The sequence below is a fragment of the Ahaetulla prasina genome, chromosome 5 (assembly GCF_028640845.1).
Source record: "Ahaetulla prasina isolate Xishuangbanna chromosome 5, ASM2864084v1, whole genome shotgun sequence".
Lineage (NCBI taxonomy): Eukaryota > Metazoa > Chordata > Lepidosauria > Squamata > Colubridae > Ahaetulla > Ahaetulla prasina.
The window spans coordinates 19,833,166-19,853,628 of record NC_080543.1 but is presented as its reverse complement, the minus strand read 5'-3'; the positions used below and the strand labels follow the sequence as shown (position 1 = coordinate 19,853,628).

The following is a 20,463-nucleotide window of genomic DNA, read 5'->3' as shown; positions in this document are numbered from 1 at the left end:
AAATCTGCTCCAAATCACTGCAGCCACAGGCAGAATTAATGCAGAGTGTCCAAGAGTTTTTGCTGGTGTGTGTTATGAAAAACAAGTCACAGAACTTAGAAATTGCTTTTGGAATTCAGAAATACTTCAAAAGAATAAAAGTGTAGTATGTTATGTGAGGTCTGAATTTCAAGTCAAACAGAATCCTGCTGGAACATATACAAATTCATAGTAGGGCCATCTAGGGTAGCATTTAGAATATTTGACAAATTGTCAAATGTTGGTTTCAATCTTGAAGGTGGCCAACTAGTATTTATTTCCTGACTTGTGTTCCTAGAACAATGTTAATTTCAATAAAAGGACTTTTTCATTACACACAATTAAACCAGAGAGGAAGTACTGAAATATTGAAACATTTAGACAGGTATCTAAAATAAATGTGTCTTACAATTATAAAAGACAGATTTAAGTAATAAATATATATATTTATTATCAAAATATAAATATATATTAAGTCAAATATTTTACTTGAGATCAACTTCTTTACAGTATATAAGGTATTTATGTTTTAATGACAAACCTTTATTCATTTCTGTCTGTCAATGCCCACATTATAAAGTTGCTTTTAAAAAAAAAGTGTGGAAAACTATACTGCCTGTTACTAGTTGCTTTATTTTGAATTCCTCAAAATGGAAGAACTTAAGACACCGAAATAGAGAAGACATTTCTGAATAGCATTTTTACTATTGTCCCTGCATAACTACCTACTGACTCCAAATACCATCCATCTATCCAACAAAATCTGGAAGAATCAGCTTCCTCCAGGATCCTTCCCTCAGGGAATGCAATCTTAAAGGACCACCAAAGGCAGTTTTCTCAATTGCTGCTGTTCTGTAGTTATTAGAAAATTCATTAAAACACATTTATCAGGTATTGGGAACAAACGTTGTGGTTTTAGTGATGATTTTTGTCATATTGATTACAGATAGACGTCAACCTATGACTATTCAGTTGAAGGTTGAAAGTTAAGACGGTGCTAAAGGAACAGTAGTTATGACTGGTCCTTGGAATTCTGGCCATCCAGCATTCCCACAGCCATGTGATTGGCAACCAATTTGCACTTATGACTAGTTGCAGCCCTACAATCATGTGAATGCCATTTGCAACGTTCCCTGCCAGCTTCCCCGTTGACTTTCTGAGGAAGCTGAAGGGAAGGTCATAAGTTCCAGGAGTAAGTCTTTTCTACCTGCATACCCTCCCCTAGCCCCTCTGTGCTCATGCTCCATTGGCCACTCATGTATCCCCATGCCCCTCCTTCCCCTCTAATGCACCCTTTTGTGCCCTCTCTCCCACGCACTTCTTTCACAACCTCCTTGACTCACTTGCCTGCCAACTGGCATAGAGCTTGCCACTTCTTGTCTGCTTCCCCACTGACTTTGGTTGTGGGAAGCTGGAAGGAAGCTGCCTCACCTAATGATCATGGGATTTGGCTAACAGCAACCAGGATTACAGGCATTGTTGTTACTACGTGATGCAGTCAAGCTTTATGACCTCATTGCTCAGGACAGAAATTCTGATCCTAATTGCTGTGGCAAGTCAAGAAATACCTGTAACGTTATTTGTGGGACTATTTTTATTCTCTTTGTTTCTGCCAGTACTATAAGATCAGAAGACGTTGGTATGTTCTGGATCCCATCCATTAAGCAATGTCATGTGACAGGATCCAAGAAGCACCTGATCACAGTACTCCCCTTTAAAACACCTTGCTCCCAAACATTTGTGAAGAACCCAAACCTTGCTTTTCTAAGCAAGTAAATAAAGATTTGCAGTGCTGTATATAGGTTGTGTAGTATTACCAATTTAGTTTTATTGTATTGTTCAGCATTGTTTGTGATTGGAATAGCATGTATGCCCACTAAAATGAAAAGAAAGCAGCCATCATTATTCTTTGAAAGTTAAGTTGCATGAGAAATTGTATCATGAACATGACTCTTAAAGAAAACACCTAGAACATACAGTACTAATTCACACTAGCTTTCTACAAAATGGGTAATAGATGCAGAGATGAGATATAAAGCAGCAGATTGATTCTGAATATTCTAAGTCAGGGGTGTCAAACTCAAGTACTGCGGACTGGATCTGGCCCGCAGTGTGTTTAGATCTGGCCTGTGGGGCTACCCTGGAAACGACAAAGGAAAGGTCTCCTTCTGCCAGTAAAAAGGGAGGTCGGGAGGGCTGCGTGCTGCCCTCCTGAGCTCCACTGTCGCTGGCAGAGGGTTGCAGGAGGCCAGTAAAGCCGAAAACGGAGCTCGGGAGCCCGTTTTCACTTGCAGAGCACTCGGGCCACCACAGGCACCCCCGACATGAGTGATATCAAGCTGTCCATGCCCACCTTGTCCATGTCCCCTTAGCCCTCCCAAGGTCAAACACAACCTGATGTGGCCATCAATGAAATGGAGTTTGACACCCTTGTTCTAAGTGGTAGATACACATATCCATCCATCCAATTTAGGCATTCCTCGTCTCACTAAGTTCATGCAAACACTAAAGTGCAGGATCCAAAAATTCCATCCATTTGTATTATTAAATGAAAAGCACAAGAAGAGTTAACAGAAGAAAGTATCTGTAGATGATTGCCTATTTTGCCACACATAACAGTCATTCAGTATTACTGTTTTTCAGCGAGAAAATCATTCACTGTTTACTATAGCAAAATCTCCCCATGTTTAATGCTGTGCAGTTTTCACGACAATGCCGCAATCAGCCTGGGACTCACGACTCACATATATCACTGAAAAACATTTTTTGATCTCCTTTAGTTCAGCCTGCAATGTATTTTCAATAACGTGCTGTATTTGGTTTCATTCAAAAGGAAGTGACGAAAGTTCCATATAATTCTTCCAATCCCTTTTTAATAAAGATGCAATCAAATCCTAGCTAATCCTCCCCTCTCCCTCTCCCATCTGAAATAAAACAAGTTTATAGGAAAATGTAGCTCAGAAAACTACCAAACCACAGCATGTTTCAAATATTAATTTTAAAAAATTAGAATAACGGATGAAGTTGACGACTGATTTTATTAAAACAAAAACATAGCAGCAACTTCTCACGGATCCTTTCAAGAGAAACCACAGCCCAATGTTTACAAAGAGCTGACTTTCAGTCCCTTAATATGGCCTGTTATTCTAAGGCATATCTCTGACTCCTACACAGCATGAATCTCATATTACAGTTGCCCTGATTTTTTTATTCAGAAAAGAAGAAAGAAGCACTAGAAGGTAAGCAGCTAACTTGGAAGAAAATATATTTAACTTTACAAATGAAACAGTGCTGGACAGAAGCCCTTATTAACTCTACAGAAAAAACCCCCACAACAACCTATCATTTTACTAGTTCTATCACTGTTTAGTAAATTCTTCTTATCTCTGTACTGTTGAAGAATGCTGAAGAAGGAAAAGGAGGATCTCTGCAAAGCTTCTAGGGAAGCAAAAAACAACAACAGTGTATACAAGTACTTTCCTCATATCTCTTCCACCCAACTGCAGATTATACTTGGAGGAAGGGTAAGGCGTAGGAAAGAGCATAACCTGTCTACATATCCAGATTGTGTTCTCTACGTTTTTTTTTTTTGGCTTGGAACAGAAGACTTGGAATAAAGTCACACAATAGCTCTATAACTGGTAACAAACTTGATTTCATTGAGGGCCACATCAGAGTTGTGTTTGACCTCAAGGGGGGCATGGCCAGCTCGACATCACTCATATTGGGGGTGCCTATGGTGGCCCGAGCGCTGTACAAGAGAAAACATGCTCCCGAGCTCTGTTTCCACTGGCAGAGGGTTACAGGTAGGCTGTCACAGCCGAAAAAGGAGCTCGGGAGCCCGTTCTTGTTGGCAAAGGCACAGTGAGCCTGTCTTTTGCTGTTTCCAGGGCAGCCGCACAGGCTAGATCTAAGCACCCCGTGGGCCTTGAGTTTGACATCCTTGCTCTATGACAAAACTCGCTGTACTATGTCCCAAGAGAGATGGCACCTGTTGCATTCCACCTGTGCTGTATTTCTTTTTCCTGTATCTCAAAATCCTTTGAACCCTTGCTTTAATCTAATGATCCCATGCTCCTTGATAGAAAAGACAAGTGACACAGGTTAAATTCATGAAGAGGAGTCTAAAATTGTTTTTGTCAACAGAATCCTGCTTAATTTCAGCTTTCCTTAATTTTCTCATCAGTAGTCAGTTCAAAGAATAGAGCTGGCAGAGCCGGCATTAAAACGCTCAGCAGGCTGTTTGCCCAGATTTATGGGCCACTTACCAAGCCTATATTCGTTGTGAAATTGTTATTTATAAAGTCACATGCTTGGACTTGTTCTCAAGCTCACTAAACCTACAAGTTTAATTTACGCTCTTCACAATGCTTTATTGTTGACTACTGTAATCTTGTTACAGTTCCTCATATTAAAATGTCTCATCTGGGTTAACCTCTTTAGACATTTGCTTTTGTCTATTTCCAGAATTGTCAATACAAAGTATAGACACAACAGACTACAATTACATTACACAAATTAAAACCGTGTTCATTAATTTCATACTATAATGGAAGTCAGTTTTTCACAAGAAATCCCACCAGTGGGTAATACTACAAGCATAATAATATAGTAAAAAGAATTTCAGGCTAAAGTATCATAAATCCTTCTTTATTTAATTCTGAAAGCAAGGATTCAATCATATCTTCAATATTTATTATACAGAATAGTTACTTTTAATATTTTTAATATATCTCAGAAATTATTAACTTAGTAGGATTATAAATCCGAGTAATTTTATCCATCAGGACAAAATAAACATACTTGATAGCATATTTCTAGCTAGTTAGGTATTAACAGTTTCATTTCCCCACAAAATATAATGATTAACAAATAGAGAAGTTATTATTTCATTAAAATATAAATATGATGAACAAAATATGATATTCTGCCAATAGTTCTATAGATTACAAAAATACAGAGCACATACAGCAGTGGTTCTCAACCTTTATAGTGCTGCGACCCCTTTAATACAATTCCCCACGATGTGGCGACCCCAACCGCAGAAGGGGAAAAAAAGCGGCAAACTGTTTTTTTTAATTTATCGCGCCTGAAGCCGTATTGGCTAGCGATCTGAACTGCTTGCGATTGCCTTGAGGACGGAGGCATTAAAGCGGAGACTCCTCCCCTATTAAGTTTATCGCGCCTGAAGCCAGATTAGGCTAGCGATTGGGAGTGATTGCAGCTGGCTTGAGAGGGAGACATCAGAGCAAAGATTTCTCTCTTTTTTAATTCATCGCGCCTGAAGCCGAATTTGGCTAGCGATTTGAAGAGCCTGCAGCTGGCTTGTGGAGTCAACCATTGGAGCGCGATTCTTCGACTCGCAAGTATACTTCCCATATTTCCGATGGTCTTAGGCGACCCCTGGCAAATCATCATTCGACCCCCAACGGGGTCGCGACCCACAGGTTGAGAACCGCTGACATAGAGGGTTTCCTGAACTAAGCGCGGAAATCACCAAGGACCCCTCATTGCAATCCCAGCCTACAAAAATATATGTATGTACATAGTCCCCATTTTGTTTCAAAGCAGCTGTGGGTAGCTTACAGTCCTCTATCCATACAAAGCATAGAATCCGAACTGTTTGAAATTGCCATTTTTTCTTCTTCTTGATTTCAAAGAGTAGGGAAAATGAAGGGACTACTGTTACTGCTTTGGCTCTGGGATCTTAAATATAGTTCTACCTTTCGTTAGTTAACTCCCAAAGTTTCTGCACATATAGTTTTATGCCCAATATTTTAGGAATATGGATAGAATTAAGACAAATGGCAGAGAAACAAATTCTAGACATTGAACTAATAACCAAGTCATAACAATTTATGGTCATATGGGATGTACTGGAGGGAAAATCCATGCAAATAATATGAGAGAGTACGATGCATGAAGCATAAATCAATGAATCTGGCCCAGAATAAAAAGTGAAAAGCAAAGAATAGCGAAAAGACTGGAGGATCAGAATGCAGAAACACACGGAGAATTTATTTCAAGCCATTAGTATTGAGCAATTACATTTCTTAAGATGTAGTTTCCCAGCTCTGCTATAGAGCAGGATCTTATATGTAAGGTCTCATGAGCAAGCAATAGTAGTAATAAAATGATAGCTTTTTGAACCTAATTTACATAATTGGGCAATAAGCTCCGAGTTTCCAAAATAGAGAAATTCTACAACTACTTAGATTAATGTCTTAAATTATTTTCTGCATTAGTATTAAATACATATCTTTCTTCTTCAAAACAATGGCCTGTCGACATCTGGATGGCACTATTTATAAATACTATTTTAATGATTCTAATGATTGAAAAACAGGATTGTGAGTTTCCTTTTTATCTTTTAGCTCTACTTGAAATTGTTCTCTACCTATACATTCCACAACTTGGTGCCTGATAAGTATGTCTTCTATACATTCCTTCGTCCAAATTCAGCACGTCAACAGTAAAGCTGACAGGAATAGTTGAAATTATAACCCAATGCATGGGAAGGTCGGCAAGGTGTGAATGTCTGATTCAACTAAATACATCTTATAATCCTACTTTATATATTTTAGTCTTGCAGTTATACATGGTGAAAAACAACATCCTTCATAGGTTCCCTGAATGTTTGAAAGGAAAAAGAGTAAAATACTAAAGGGAGCAGGGAAATCAGTTTCCAGCCATTCCTCAAGGCATCAGAGATGCAAAACACAGGTCCACACAAGGCATAATATGAATAAATTACATATTAATTGGGTTATGAACTCTGAAAAATCATTTTAATCCTAGCAAATGCTTGGCATAAGGTTTATTTCGGATCTGAAAGTTGTTTCACATTATTTATTAGTAACCATAATTTATTAGTGATGAATCATCCAACTGCAAACTGATCTAACTGGTTTGCTTTTAGTGTTGCAATATTTCCCCTTCTCACAAAGTATATAATTGTAGATTTTAGTAAAGACAGAAAACATTAGCTCAAGTCCAACTCTTTGCTACTTAAAATTAAATCAGTCTCAAACTGAATAGAATGTTATAGAATTAATTAGCATGACTTTTAGGTTATCTTCATACTGCTGCAGATCATTAGAACAAATAAAAACAGCACTTCTAAGAACAGTCAGACTAGATCAAATGAAACTTTGGTGGAAAAAAGGCAGCAATGAGTGAGTGAATGAGTGATACACACACACACTCACTCACTCAGTATATCTAACAATGCTGGTCACATAAGCAATCATTAAGAGCCAAGACAAAGAAAGGTGAAACAGCTATACTACAGACAGCATTCTATCCATTTCCTTGTAGTTCAAAGATTCCAAAATTTCCAGATAACAGGGCAAGAGTATAGAATCCACCTAACCAAGTCTGTGAAGTCAGATGAATTGAAGTGCTGTGTAAATTGGTCACATCTGAAGACACCTTCCTAAAAGTGAATTAGTAACCTTACACAGAACTACTGGGTGACAGTACAGGAATCCACTATGCAAAGTTACAATGGCGCTGAATGAGAAGACATATAACTGTTCCGCATAAGGCTCATAATATTTTTCGAAAAGATGGATGTTTTGGTAGCCCCACTTTCTTGAAGATGGTAGTGCTTGAAGTCTCTTTATTCTGTACTAGAAAAAAAAATCACTATTCTTCTCCTTCCCCAGAAATTCTGTGTTGCTAGTTTTGCTGGTGTCACCTTTTAGGAGAGATGAGCAACATAAAAAATTAATAAGTAAAATAAAAATAAATGTAAACTTCTATTGAAGTTTGAATTTTTTTGCAAGTCATGTGATTGTTGATTACATGGAAGCTCACTATTGCTTGTTCATCAGCTAAATGTTTTAATATTTCTAAGGTACATGGAATTATGAATAATTTCAGTGCATTTCAAATTGCAAATATACTTGATTATCTTTATTATATGTCCCTTGGTATTTAAGAAGTTAGTGTTCAGTCATGTTTACAAATTATTTTACAGTGTAATAATAATCACTGAAGTCTTAAAATCTTTAAACGAAACTATATATACCTATCTTATGATAGTTCTTCTATTTATGTAAAATAGTGAGATGAGGTCCCACTTCTCATTTCACCATTCTTTTTGTATGTTTGTTCTTACTTTTTCTTCTACATCTTCATGAAAATGTAAATAAGCAGAAATTCAACACATTTCTAACATTATCTTTTAATTGTCTTTTATGTAAGAACCCAGGTTTATTTTGTTTGACCTCCATGAATACATTCTTGAATAATTTTCAACCTATTAGCTAGGACCATTGAGAATGATTTATAATGATGATTAAGGAATGGTATTGATCTATAATTGCTTGCCAAAGTCAAATGCTTTTCCTCATATATGTTAAATCATTGCATTAAAATTTAAAGAGGCCTTTAGCCATATCTCCACTTTGTTAACATTTGTAAAAAAGAATTTTGGAAATTCAACACATATCTCTTCTTGGGAAAGTTCTGTGGCTTTCACAAGTATATATTCTTTTTGAGCCACAATTTTTATATTTCCATACATCTGTCAGCTCTAAATTAGCAGTTTCTTTGCTGTATTGACTTTCGTTTCACATTGCTGCAAACTATACCTCCTGGAAATAAATGAGGGTGGGGCTTTGTTTACAGTCACTTGAAATGGACACACTTTGCCAAGAGAATACTTCTAGTATCCAATTTGCTAAAGCTTTGTGCTTTAGTAGGAAGCACACAAGTAGGAATTTTTCATTAACAAAATTAGGCAGTTGGTTTCAGGTTTTTGGACAGTGCTAGGATTTATAATGGTAACCTTCTGTGTCTTTTTATTCTGGTACACAAGTGAACAATATTGAATAAAAATATTTGAAGTGTTTCTAGGGCTTATACACACACCCAAGATAATGTGCTTTTTTTCCCATTCTTGAGATAGGAAGAAAATATGCCACTTAAAAACGATTGCTCTCACGGGCTTAAGAAACGAGGCCACTAATATTGTTGTCCACACAGAAAATAACATGGGAGAGGCCACTGCCTGTTATTTCTTCTGAGCCTTCACTGTTAAAAAAATACGGTACATCATTATTTTTAAAGGTAGGCAACAATACTATGGGCATTGTTGCTAGGGTGAGATAAAAGGTACAAGCACACCAAGCACATCCTTTCAAAATCACATTCTTTTATGAGAATGATGCCTTATCTCAGTGGCCTAGAACATCTAAGGGTCTATGCAGTGCATGTGTGTGGGGGATGCATGGGGGGAAAGGGGGCACGTAAGGGGGGGGCGCACCAGGGGATAGGGCACTTCTAGGGCTACATGCGCATGTGCGGGATGCATATGGGGATCCATGTGCGCATGCATGCAGGACTGGGTGTATGCGCATATGGGGGGACAGGGCACATGTGCAGGGGCCGTTTGCACATTGCATTTTGGGGGTTTAGGTGCATTGTGCGCATTGGGCACTCAGTCCAGAAAAGGTTAGCCATCACTGCTATAACCAGTTACTTAGAAAAACAATATTGCATTCGTATTTACTTATGTATACTTTAAAAACATTCTGTCAAGCCAAAAAATGGGTTACAGTTTAAGTAAGTACTTTAAGTACTTACGGGACCGCCTACTGTTACCTTTTGCCTCCCACCGACCCGTACGCTCACACAGAGAGGGTCTTCTCAGGGTGCCGTCCACCAAGCAATGTCAGCTGGCGGCCCCCAGGGGAAGGGCCTTCTCTGTTGGAGCTCCTACGCTTTGGAATGAACTTCCCCCTGGTTTACGTCAAGTGCCTGATCTTCGGACTTTTCGCTGTGAGCTGAAAACGCACCTATTTATTCAAGCGGGACTGGGTTGAAATTTTATTGGGGTTATTTATATTTTAAGATTTTAAATTGTTTTAATATTTTGGCCACATTATAATATGTTTTTTAATTTCTTTTAATGTTTATATAGTATTTTTACTTGGCTGTACACCGCCCTGAGTCCTTCGGGAGAAGGGCGGTATAAAAATCGAAATAAATAAATAAATAATTAAACTGTGCTTTCTAGCGTGTTAATGAAGATTCTCAATCATCCAGGTAGACCTTAAGGGCATTTCCTACTAACCTCAGGGGTTCTTCCCCAAAGTGCATGGCAGTATGTCGATTAAGATTTTCAGAGATCCAGGAAAGAGTTGTTTTGAAGTTTTGTCATGGCAATTGGACTTATTTTCTTGTTGGTGTCAAACATTTTGCTGCCCATCTAAGCAACTTCTTCAGTCTGAACAAGTTGTACCTAACAATGTTATACAAACTACAAACAATGCTTTTATTTCCTAGCATTGTTTTTCCCCCCAAAGGGACAATATATTTCACTTTTCTTTTCCTCATATAACCTAAGAATCCAGAAGGTATTTCTTCAGAATTGTTTCTTTGCTCTCTTTTCTTCTAGGCAGTTACACAGCAAAGTAATTCCCACTAAGGCTATTAATCAACATCTTTTTAAGGTAGCATGTTATTTAGTATGCTAAACGTTCTGCCACTGATAATTCATTGAGCCTCCCTTGCTGACCAATACTCTACCCTTGCTGACCAGAAAACTTACATAATAGACAAATTAATAGAAGAGATTACAGCAAAACTTTTTGCTTCACATGTATCTAAGAATAAAGAATAGAACAGATATGTAGAACAACACTAGAGGTGGGCAGCCACATCTAGTATCATTCACCATAATCTACTGTAACTTTCAATGTCCTTACTACTAGCTGCATCTTCTGGGACTGGTGAAAATTCTAGTTCAGTAGCCACTTCAAAGGCCAATGTTTATTCATTTCTGTATCAGTGGAAAAGCAGCATATAACAATTACAGGTGCATCATTTTCTAGCCAAGAAGTTTGGTAGCAAGCCAAACAACAAAGTATTTTGCATCCCTTCTATACAATTTAGGGCAAGATATAAAAGTATAGCATAACAAGGATTTGCTTGTCTACAAAACATTTGCTCAATATATAAATTATGATAGCAGAAACCATGGAAAGAGTAAATAAATGGCAACATTTATTTCAACTATTTCTCTCCTCCCCCATATCCTTCAGAAAAAGATCATACCCTGTTTCCCTGAAAATAAGACCCCAACCAGAAAATAAGTCCTAGCATAATTTTTCAGGATGCTCGTAATATAAACCTTACCCCCAAAATAAGCCCCAGTTAAGATTGTCAGCCGGATGGTGCATTTAGTACCCTATTTTCTCCCAAAATAAGAAAATAACCGGAAAATAAGCCCTAATGCATCTTTTGGCGCAAAAACCAATATAAGACCCGGTCTTAATTTTGGGGAAACATAGTAGCAAATCACTTCTCTTATACTGCCAGAAAAGCAAAGATATGTCTAGGAACTCATCAATGGTTAAACTAACCTGATAACTACTGAAGAGATTAACATCTCACTTGGGTGGAAAGGAACGTTGTACTTATTTATTTATTTATTTATTTATTTTTTCAAATTTATATACCGCCCTATCTCCCTAAGGACTCAGGGCGGTTCACAGGCAGTTAAAATACATATAAGTACAGATTAAAAACAACAATTAAAAAACTTATTATATTGCCCAAATTTAAAATAGTATAAATAATAAATAATAAAAACTGTGCTTTCTAGCGTGTTAATGAAGATTCTCAATCATCCAGGTAGACCTTAAGGGCATTTCCTACTAACCTCAGGGGTTCTTCCCCAAAGTGCATGGCAGTATGTCGATTAAGATTTTCAGAGATCCAGGAAAGAGTTGTTTTGAAGTTTTGTCATGGCAATTGGACTTATTTTCTTGTTGGTGTCAAACATTTTGCTGCCCATCTAAGCAACTTCTTCAGTCTGAACAAGTTGTACCTAACAAGTTGTACCTAACAATGTTATACAAACTACAAACAATGCTTTTATTTCCTAGCATTGTTTTTCCCCTCAAAGGGACAATATATTTCACTTTTCTTTTCCTCATATAACCTAAGAATCCAGAAGGTATTTCTTCAGAATTGTTTCTTTGCTCTCTTTTCTTCTAGGCAGTTACACAGCAAAGTAATTCCCACTAAGGCTATTAATCAACATCTTTTTAAGGTAGCATGTTATTTAGTATGCTAAACGTTCTGCCACTGATAATTCATTGAGCCTCCCTTGCTGACCAATACTCTACCCTTGCTGACCAGAAAACTTACATAATAGACAAATTAATAGAAGAGATTACAGCAAAACTTTTTGCTTCACATGTATCTAAGAATAAAGAATAGAACAGATATGTAGAACAACACTAGAGGTGGGCAGCCACATCTAGTATCATTCACCATAATCTACTGTAACTTTCAATGTCCTTACTACTAGCTGCATCTTCTGGGACTGGTGAAAATTCTAGTTCAGTAGCCACTTCAAAGGCCAATGTTTATTCATTTTTGTATCAGTGGAAAAGCAGCATATAACAATTACAGGTGCATCATTTTCTAGCCAAGAAGTTTGGTAGCAAGCCAAACAACAAAGTATTTTGCATCCCTTCTATACAATTTAGGGCAAGATATAAAAGTATAGCATAACAAGGATTTGCTTGTCTACAAAACATTTGCTCAATATATAAATTATGATAGCAGAAACCATGGAAAGAGTAAATAAATGGCAACATTTATTTCAACTATTTCTCTCCTCCCCCATATCCTTCAGAAAAAGATCATACCCTGTTTCCCTGAAAATAAGACCCCAACCAGAAAATAAGTCCTAGCATAATTTTTCAGGACGCTCGTAATATAAACCTTACCCCCAAAATAAGCCCCAGTTAAGATTGTCAGCCGGATGGTGCATTTAGTACCCTATTTTCTCCCAAAATAAGAAAATAATCAGAAAATAAGCCCTAATGCATCTTTTGGCGCAAAAAACAATATAAGACCCGGTCTTAATTTTGGGGAAACATAGTAGCAAATCACTTCTCTTATACTGCCAGAAAAGCAAAGATATGTCTAGGAACTCATCAATGGTTAAACTAACCTGATAACTACTGAAGAGATTAACATCTCACTTGGGTGGAAAGGAACGTTGTACTTATTTATTTATTTATTTATTTATTTTTTCAAATTTATATACCGCCCTATCTCCCTAAGGACTCAGGGCGGTTCACAGGCAGTTAAAATACATATAAGTACAGATTAAAAACAACAATTAAAAAACTTATTATATTGCCCAAATTTAAAATAGTATAAATAATAAAAACCCCTTAAAACCCATAACTTTAAAATCTAATCCAGTCCCGCGCAGATGAATAAGTGTGTTTTAAGCTCGCGACGAAAGGTTCGGAGGTCCGGAAGTTGGCGAAGTCCTGGAGGGAGTTCGTTCCAGAGGGTGGGAGCCCCCACAGAGAAGGCCCTTCCCCTGGGTGTCGCCAGACGGCACTGCCTAGCTGACGGCACCCTGAGGAGTCCCTCTGTGAGAGCGCACGGGTCGGTGAGAGGTATTTGGTAGCAGTAGGCGGTCCCGTAAATAGCCCGGCCCTATGCCATGGAGCGCTTTAAAGATTGTCACCAGCACCTTGAAGCGCACCCGGAAGGCCACAGGTAGCCAGTGCAGTCTGCGCAGGATAGGTGTAACACGGGAGCCATGAGGGGCTCCCTCTATCACCCGCGCAGCCGCATTCTGGACTAACTGAAGCCTCCGGATGCCCCTCAAGGGGAGCCCCATGTAGAGAGCATTGCAGTAATCCAGGCGAGACGTCACGAGGGCGTGAGTGACCGTGCATAAGGCATCCCGGTCTAGAAAGGGGCGCAACTGGCGCACCAGGCGAACCTGGTGGAAAGCTCTCCTGGAGGCGGCCGTCAAATGGTCTTCAAAAGACAGCCGTTCATCCAGGAGAACGCCCAGATTGCGCACCCTCTCCATCGGGGCCAGTGACTCGCCCCCAACAGTCAGCCGAGGACCCAGCTGACTGTACCGGGATGCCGGCATCCACAGCCACTCTGTCTTGGAAGGATTGAGCTTGAGCCTGTTTCTCCCCATCCAGACCCGTACGGCTTCCAAACACCGGGACAGCACTTCGATAGCTTCATTGGGGTGGCCCGGTGTGGAAAAGTACAGCTGGGTGTCATCAGCGTACAGCTGGTACCTCACACCGAAGCCACTGATGATCTCACCCAGCGGCTTCATATAGATGTTGAACAGAAGGGGCGAGAGAATCGACCCCTGCGGCACCCCACAAGTGAGGCGCCCGGGGCCGACCTCTGCCCCCCTGTCAACACCGTCTGCGACCGGTCGGAGAGATAGGAGGAGAACCACCGATAAACGGTGCCTCCCACTCCCAATCCCTCCAACCGGCGCAGCAGGATACCATGGTCGATGGTATCGAAAGCCGCTGAGAGGTCTAATAGGACCAGGACAGAGGAACAACCCCTATCCCTGGCCCTCCAGAGATCATCCACCAACGCGACCAAAGCCGTCTCCATGCTGTAGCCGGGCCGGAAACCGGACTGGAACGGGTCTAGATAGACAGTTTCATCCAGGTGCAGGGGAAACTGATATGCCACCATACTCTCTACAACCTTCGCCGCGAAGCGAAGGTTGGAGACCGGACGATAATTACCTAAGACAGCCGGGTCCAGGGAGGGCTTCTTGAGGAGGGGCCTCACCACCGCCTCTTTCAAGGCGGCCGGAAAGACTCCCTCCAACAAGGAGGCACTCGTAATCGCCTGGAGCCAGCCTCGTGTCACCTCCTGAGTGGCCAGCACCAGCCAGGAGGGGCACGGGTCCAGTAAACACGTGGTGGCATTCAGCCTACCCAACAACCTGTCCATGTCCTCGGGAGCCACAGGGTCAAACTCATCCCAGAAAATGTCACCAAGACCACCCTCAGACGCCTCATCTGAATCGTCGCAATTTTGGTCTAGACCATCTCGAAGCTGAACGATTTTATCGTATAGATAACCGTTAAACTCCTCAGCACGTCCCTGCAACGGGTCATCCCGCTCCCCCTGGTGAAGGAGGGAACGGGTCACCCCCAACAGGCCGGCTGGGCGGTTATCTGCCGGCGCAATGGGGGCGGAGGCCTAGCCACGCCCCGCCTCCTCAGTGCCACCAGGTAGGTCCTAGTATAGGACCTAACTAGTGTCCGATCAGCCTCTAAACGGCTAGACCTCCAGGAGCTCTCTAGGCGTCTTCTCCGGCGTTTCATCCCCCTCAGCTCCTCGGAGAACCAAGGAGCCGGTTGGGATCTGTGCCGGGTCAGAGGCCGCAGAGGCACGACACGGTCTAAAGCCCCAGCCGCAGCCCGTTGCCAGGCTGCGGCTAGTTCCTCTGCCGTGCCGTGAGCCAGACCCTCAGGAAGTGGCCCAAGCTCCGTCCGGAACCTCTCCGGGTCCATCAGGCACCTGGGACGGAACCAACGTTGTGGTTCCGTCTCCCTGCGGTGTTGAGTGGCGGTCAGAAAGTCCAGGCGAAGGAGAGAGTGATCTGACCATGACAAAGGTTCTATGACTACATCTCTCAAATCCAGATCCTTCAACCACTGACAAAAATGGTTATAAAATTAGGCACAACTTACTTAACCACTGCCTTGTTCTGGTCCCAATTGCAGTCATAAATTGAGGACTACCTGTAATCATAATATACTATCATTCAAAATTAGCCCACTCCCAAGGATACTGTACTGTATTGTATCTACAAGAGTAAAGACGGTTTCTAGTACTTCTGCTGTCCAAATCCTAACCTGGCCTACCTGAAATGGCTGATATAACCTCACCAATTTTTTTCTGCTCTTCTTACATCAAGAATCAAAGCAGGGGAATTTTGAATTTCTTTCTACCTCCCTCTTCATTCTCAGGGATGAGCTGATGCTTCCATATCTGTTCATGCATTCCTTCTTCAAGATTATCTCTGTATTACCCTACACCAGGTTCTCTGAAAACAGTTTTTTAAAGGCTTTCTTTTAAAAAAGGTCAACAAGGGAAGGGAGTGATCCTTCAAAGAATGTAGAGCTGAGATTGAGAAGTCTTGTCCAGCGGTGAAATCCTGAAGTCTGTTACCGGTTCTGTGAGTCTGCTACCGAGCGCGCGCTTTGCACATGAGTGCACGCCTGAGGCACGCCCACACAGCGCTAAAAAAGGAACATTTTGAAGCCTTCTGAGTCTGCAAAGGTAAGTAGAAGGGGGGGAGATTCACTGTGCCACACGATTTAGATTAGCTATAAAGCAGGAAATCTGACTATTCTAGCTAATATAAATCGCGCATCACAGCTGATCGTCTGAAATATTGGTTCGACCGAACCAGTAGCATTTGTTAACACCGGTTCGGGAAAACCGTTCTGAACTGGTAGCATTTCACCCCTGGTCTTGTCCCTCTGGTTCTTAATAATGAAACTCCCTAGGGAGAAGAGTCCATAGAGACTACTCTTCCAAACCTTACTTGACAATCAGAAGCCAGTATAAGTAGGCAGCCCAAGCAGACTTAGGTGATTCCCAGGTTCTCTCCTAGTCACAGCCATCATTTGTTCTTCTGCAGGAACTCAGAATCCAAAAGAACCTCATGTTACAAACCTCTTTCGAATAGGTTAAATTTAACCCTAACTCCATCCATAACTAAATATGGAGTATATCTGGCATCAGAATGCGTTCAGACTCATAGCCATTGGGATCCCAGGTATTTGGATTAAGTGTTAATCTAGGTTAAGGTTTCCCTAAAAACCTTTAGGAACTGGGACAGGTAGTCCTCAGATGACAACCACAAGAGACCAGACTTGTTAAACAGTATGATAACTAAGTGAGGTATCATATGACTGCATCCAGTTTAAAAACTTTTCTGCCACAGTCACCAAGTGGCAGTCACCTTGGTCATTAAGCAAGACATCATGTGACCACGATTTTTCCTGCTGGCTTTCCCACTGACTTTCTTTCTCAGAAGCCAGATGAGAAGGTTGCAAATGGCAATCACATGACCATGGGATGCTGTGACTATCCTAAATGTGCAACTGTTGCCAAGAGCCTGAATCCTGATCCCATGATCACAGGGATACTGCAACAGTCATAAGTACAAAAGTTGATTGTCACTTTTCAGCACCATTTTAATTTCAAATGGTTGATAAACAAATGGCTCTAAGTCCACGACTAGCAGTATTTGACCTGGGGTTGAGATACACAATACCAGACACACATACACACACAATAATGATACCTGGCACACAACCTTCCAAGAAGCTGCTTAAATGGGAGAACAGTGTTTAACCAGCATTTCCAGCTATAAAAAAATTCTGGAAACCAACTGAAATAACAGTATCAGTGAGTATGTTTTCTGCTAATACAGCAGAATCAGGAAAGAAATGGATGGGACTAAAAAATGCATTATGCACTCTCCTCCGCACTTATTTTTTGACTATCTTGAACAGGCTTACAGCTTTTAACCTGAGATGCCAATTTTCTATACATCATAAATCAGTTTGCTACAAAATTCTGATATATAATGCCCCAATCATTGTCCTTTCCAGACATAGAACTTTGAGTTTCCCTATTTATGAAATTGTTCTACTAAATAGATTACTTTTTTAAAGAGACTATCTGAATGCCTTCTGTTCAATCCAACCCTGATTCACTAAAGGTACCCTGTTTCTCTGAAAATAAGAGCTATCCTGAAAATAAGCTCTAGTATGGTTTTAATGCATGTGCCTAATATAAGTCCTACATTAGGACTATATAGGGTATATTTTGGGACTATATCCCAAAATATACCCTACTTAAGAGCCTGTGCAGCCAACCTCCTGCCCCACCGTGAGCATGTGGGAAAGAAGTGTTGGTCTTACCTGATACGCACCTTCTTGCTGGATAGAGATAGCAGCCAGGAATGGGTTGTACTTGTCTGGTCAGTTGAAGGACTGATCTGTCAAAGTTGTAAGTCCCGCTCCTGTTGTTAGGGCCTCCCAGCTTTTGGCAAAGACGAGGAGACAGACTCAACATGTCGAAACAGTAGTTGGTTCCAGATGAGCAAAGATCAGACTGACCAATGGCTGCTGTCTCCACCCAATGAGAAGGTGCGTATCAGGTAAGACCAATGCCTCTTTTCCCTAGTGGTGGAGACAGCAGCCAGGAATGGGACATACCAAAGCCAATTGTCCCTTGAGTTACGGGTGGGCCACAGTCTGGTCAGAAGTCTCCCCTGCTACATGGACCCATTGCAAGATCCTGTGGCCAAATGCAGCCTCAGCTGAGGCGAACATATCCAATTTATAATGTCTAACAAATGGTGAAGGGGAGGTCCAAGTTGCTGATCTGCAGATCTCCCCTAGAGAGGCCTGCATGGCCCACGCTGCCATCGTCACTTCACTCCGGGTCAAGTGTGCTGTCACTCGTGCAGGCTTCGGTAGGCAATGCAACTCATATACCTTGGCGATCATCTGTCAAAGCCATCGGCCAATGGTGGCAGACATCACTCTGCAACCTAAGGAAACTGGAAGGAATGAGATAAACAATGACTCCGACTTCTTCCAATCAGCAGTCCATTTAAGATATATACATAGGGCCCTCCGCATATCCAAGGTATGCCACTGTTTTTCTAAGGGATGGACAGGGTGAGGGCAGAAGTTGGGCAAGACCAGTTCTTGCATGCTATGAAAGATGTGTTAACCTTGGGTATGAACAAAGGGTCCAGTCGCAGCACTACCCAATCAGCATGAAACACACAGAGATCACTCCTCACCGAAAGAGCGGCAATCTCAGAAATCTGCTGGGTGGTAATCACCACCAAGAAGGCGACCTTACAGGACAAAAGCTGGAGGTTGGCAGACCATAAGGGCTCGTTTGGAAGCCCGGTGAAGGATCTCAGCACAATTGACAGGTCCCAAGTAGGGTACCTGTGCACTACGGGGGGGACATAAGTTAGTTGACAAAATCTCTAATGGTAGGATGCTGGGAGAGGGAATCAAAGGACCCACAAGTTACTACAGATGAAAGAGCCGCCACTTGCCTCTGAATTGTGTTATGCGATAGCCCTCTATCAAGTCCATCCTGCAGGAATTCTAAGATTTGGGCTATCGAGGCCCGAAGAGGGGAAAGACCAGAGCATTCGCACCAGTTACAAAAGGCCCTCCACGTTCCGTGGAAGGCCTCTGAGAAGCCTGGAAAGTCCTGATGACCCTGGAGGAAAAATTGTCCCCTCTCAGAGCACACCGCTCAAGCGCTAGGTGGTCAGTTGGAGCCACTGAGGGTCCGAGTGGATCAAGGCCCCCTAGCTGAGCGATGCCATGTCCTGAGGCTTCCTCCAGTGTGGGGCAACTGATAGGGTCCTGAGATTGGCAAACCAAGCCCTCCTGGGCCAATGAGGAGCCAGAAACACGACCTCTGTCTTCTCATCTAGGTTTCTCCAAATCACCCTCGGCAGGAGGGGAAGAGGTGGGAAGGCGTAAAGGAGCCTGAATGGCCACGGGCTGCGGTGCGCATCGACAGCTTCCACCCCGAGAGCTGGAAATCAGGAATAAAATCTCAGGAGCTGCATATTCTCTGGGGTGGCAAACAAGTCCACCACTGGGATGCCAAAGCGGTCCGTCAGGTCCTGGAATAGGGATGGGAGCAGGCGCCACTCCATGTGGTCAATGACTTGCTGACTGAACCAGTCCGCCTGGACACTGGACACACGAGATGTGCTCCGCTGTCAAGAAGCGTAGGTGTCATGCTGCCCAAAGGCCAAACCTCTTGGCCTCCAACATTATAGAGACTTGGACCTGGTGCCCCCCCCCCGGTGGTTTATGTGCGCCTTTGTAGCCACATTGTCCATTAGCACTAAAATGTGCTCATTCGAGATCGACCACTGAAAGTGGAGAAGGGCCAGATACACAGCTCGCAGCTCCAGCCAGTTGATATTGTGTTGCAGATCACAGGTGCCCCTCCAGCCCTGAGCCACTTGTGACTGGAAATGCTCCCACCAACTGGAGAGGCTGGCGTCTGTTGTCATCACCAGGTGCTGGGGTTTGTGGAAGACGCCACCAGTTGAGGGATCGGAAAACATCTCTGGGGACCCGGACTTTGGTAGGCAAGTTGCTTCTGCCTGCCCTCTGGAAAGGCAAAAGAAGCTATTGAAGGTGTCTAGCGTGTAGCCAGGCCCATGGTGTGATGGAGATGGTCAACACCATTTTGCCCAGGAGCTGCGATAGCAGGACCAAGGGCACTTTACATTCTCCCTGGACTCTATCAGCTAGTGTCTGAGACTGCCCTGCTGCTTCTGGGACAAATATATCTTGCCTTCAATCTATCACTGCTCCAAAATGGAGCAGGTGGGTCAAAGGACCCAAGTGACTCTTCTCTATGTTAATAGAGAACCCGTGGCATGTGAGAACTTGGAGAGGTTACTTGGAGGTCTTCAGTAGATTGTTGTATAGAAGAGGCAGAATTAAAATATCATCCAAGTAACATTGGACACGTACCAGCCGGGCCCTGAGATGGGCCACTAAGATAGCCAGTACCTTAGTAAATATGCGAGGCACTGAAGAAAGT

At 42.0% G+C, this 20,463-nt stretch overlaps 1 protein-coding gene across 8 annotated transcripts in view; it reads right to left on the bottom strand.

The window, feature by feature from the left end:
* YAP1 (Yes1 associated transcriptional regulator) overlaps nucleotides 1-20,463 on the bottom strand; it is an 87,221-nt gene that overhangs the window by 37,733 nt on the left and 29,025 nt on the right. The window lies entirely within an intron of this gene.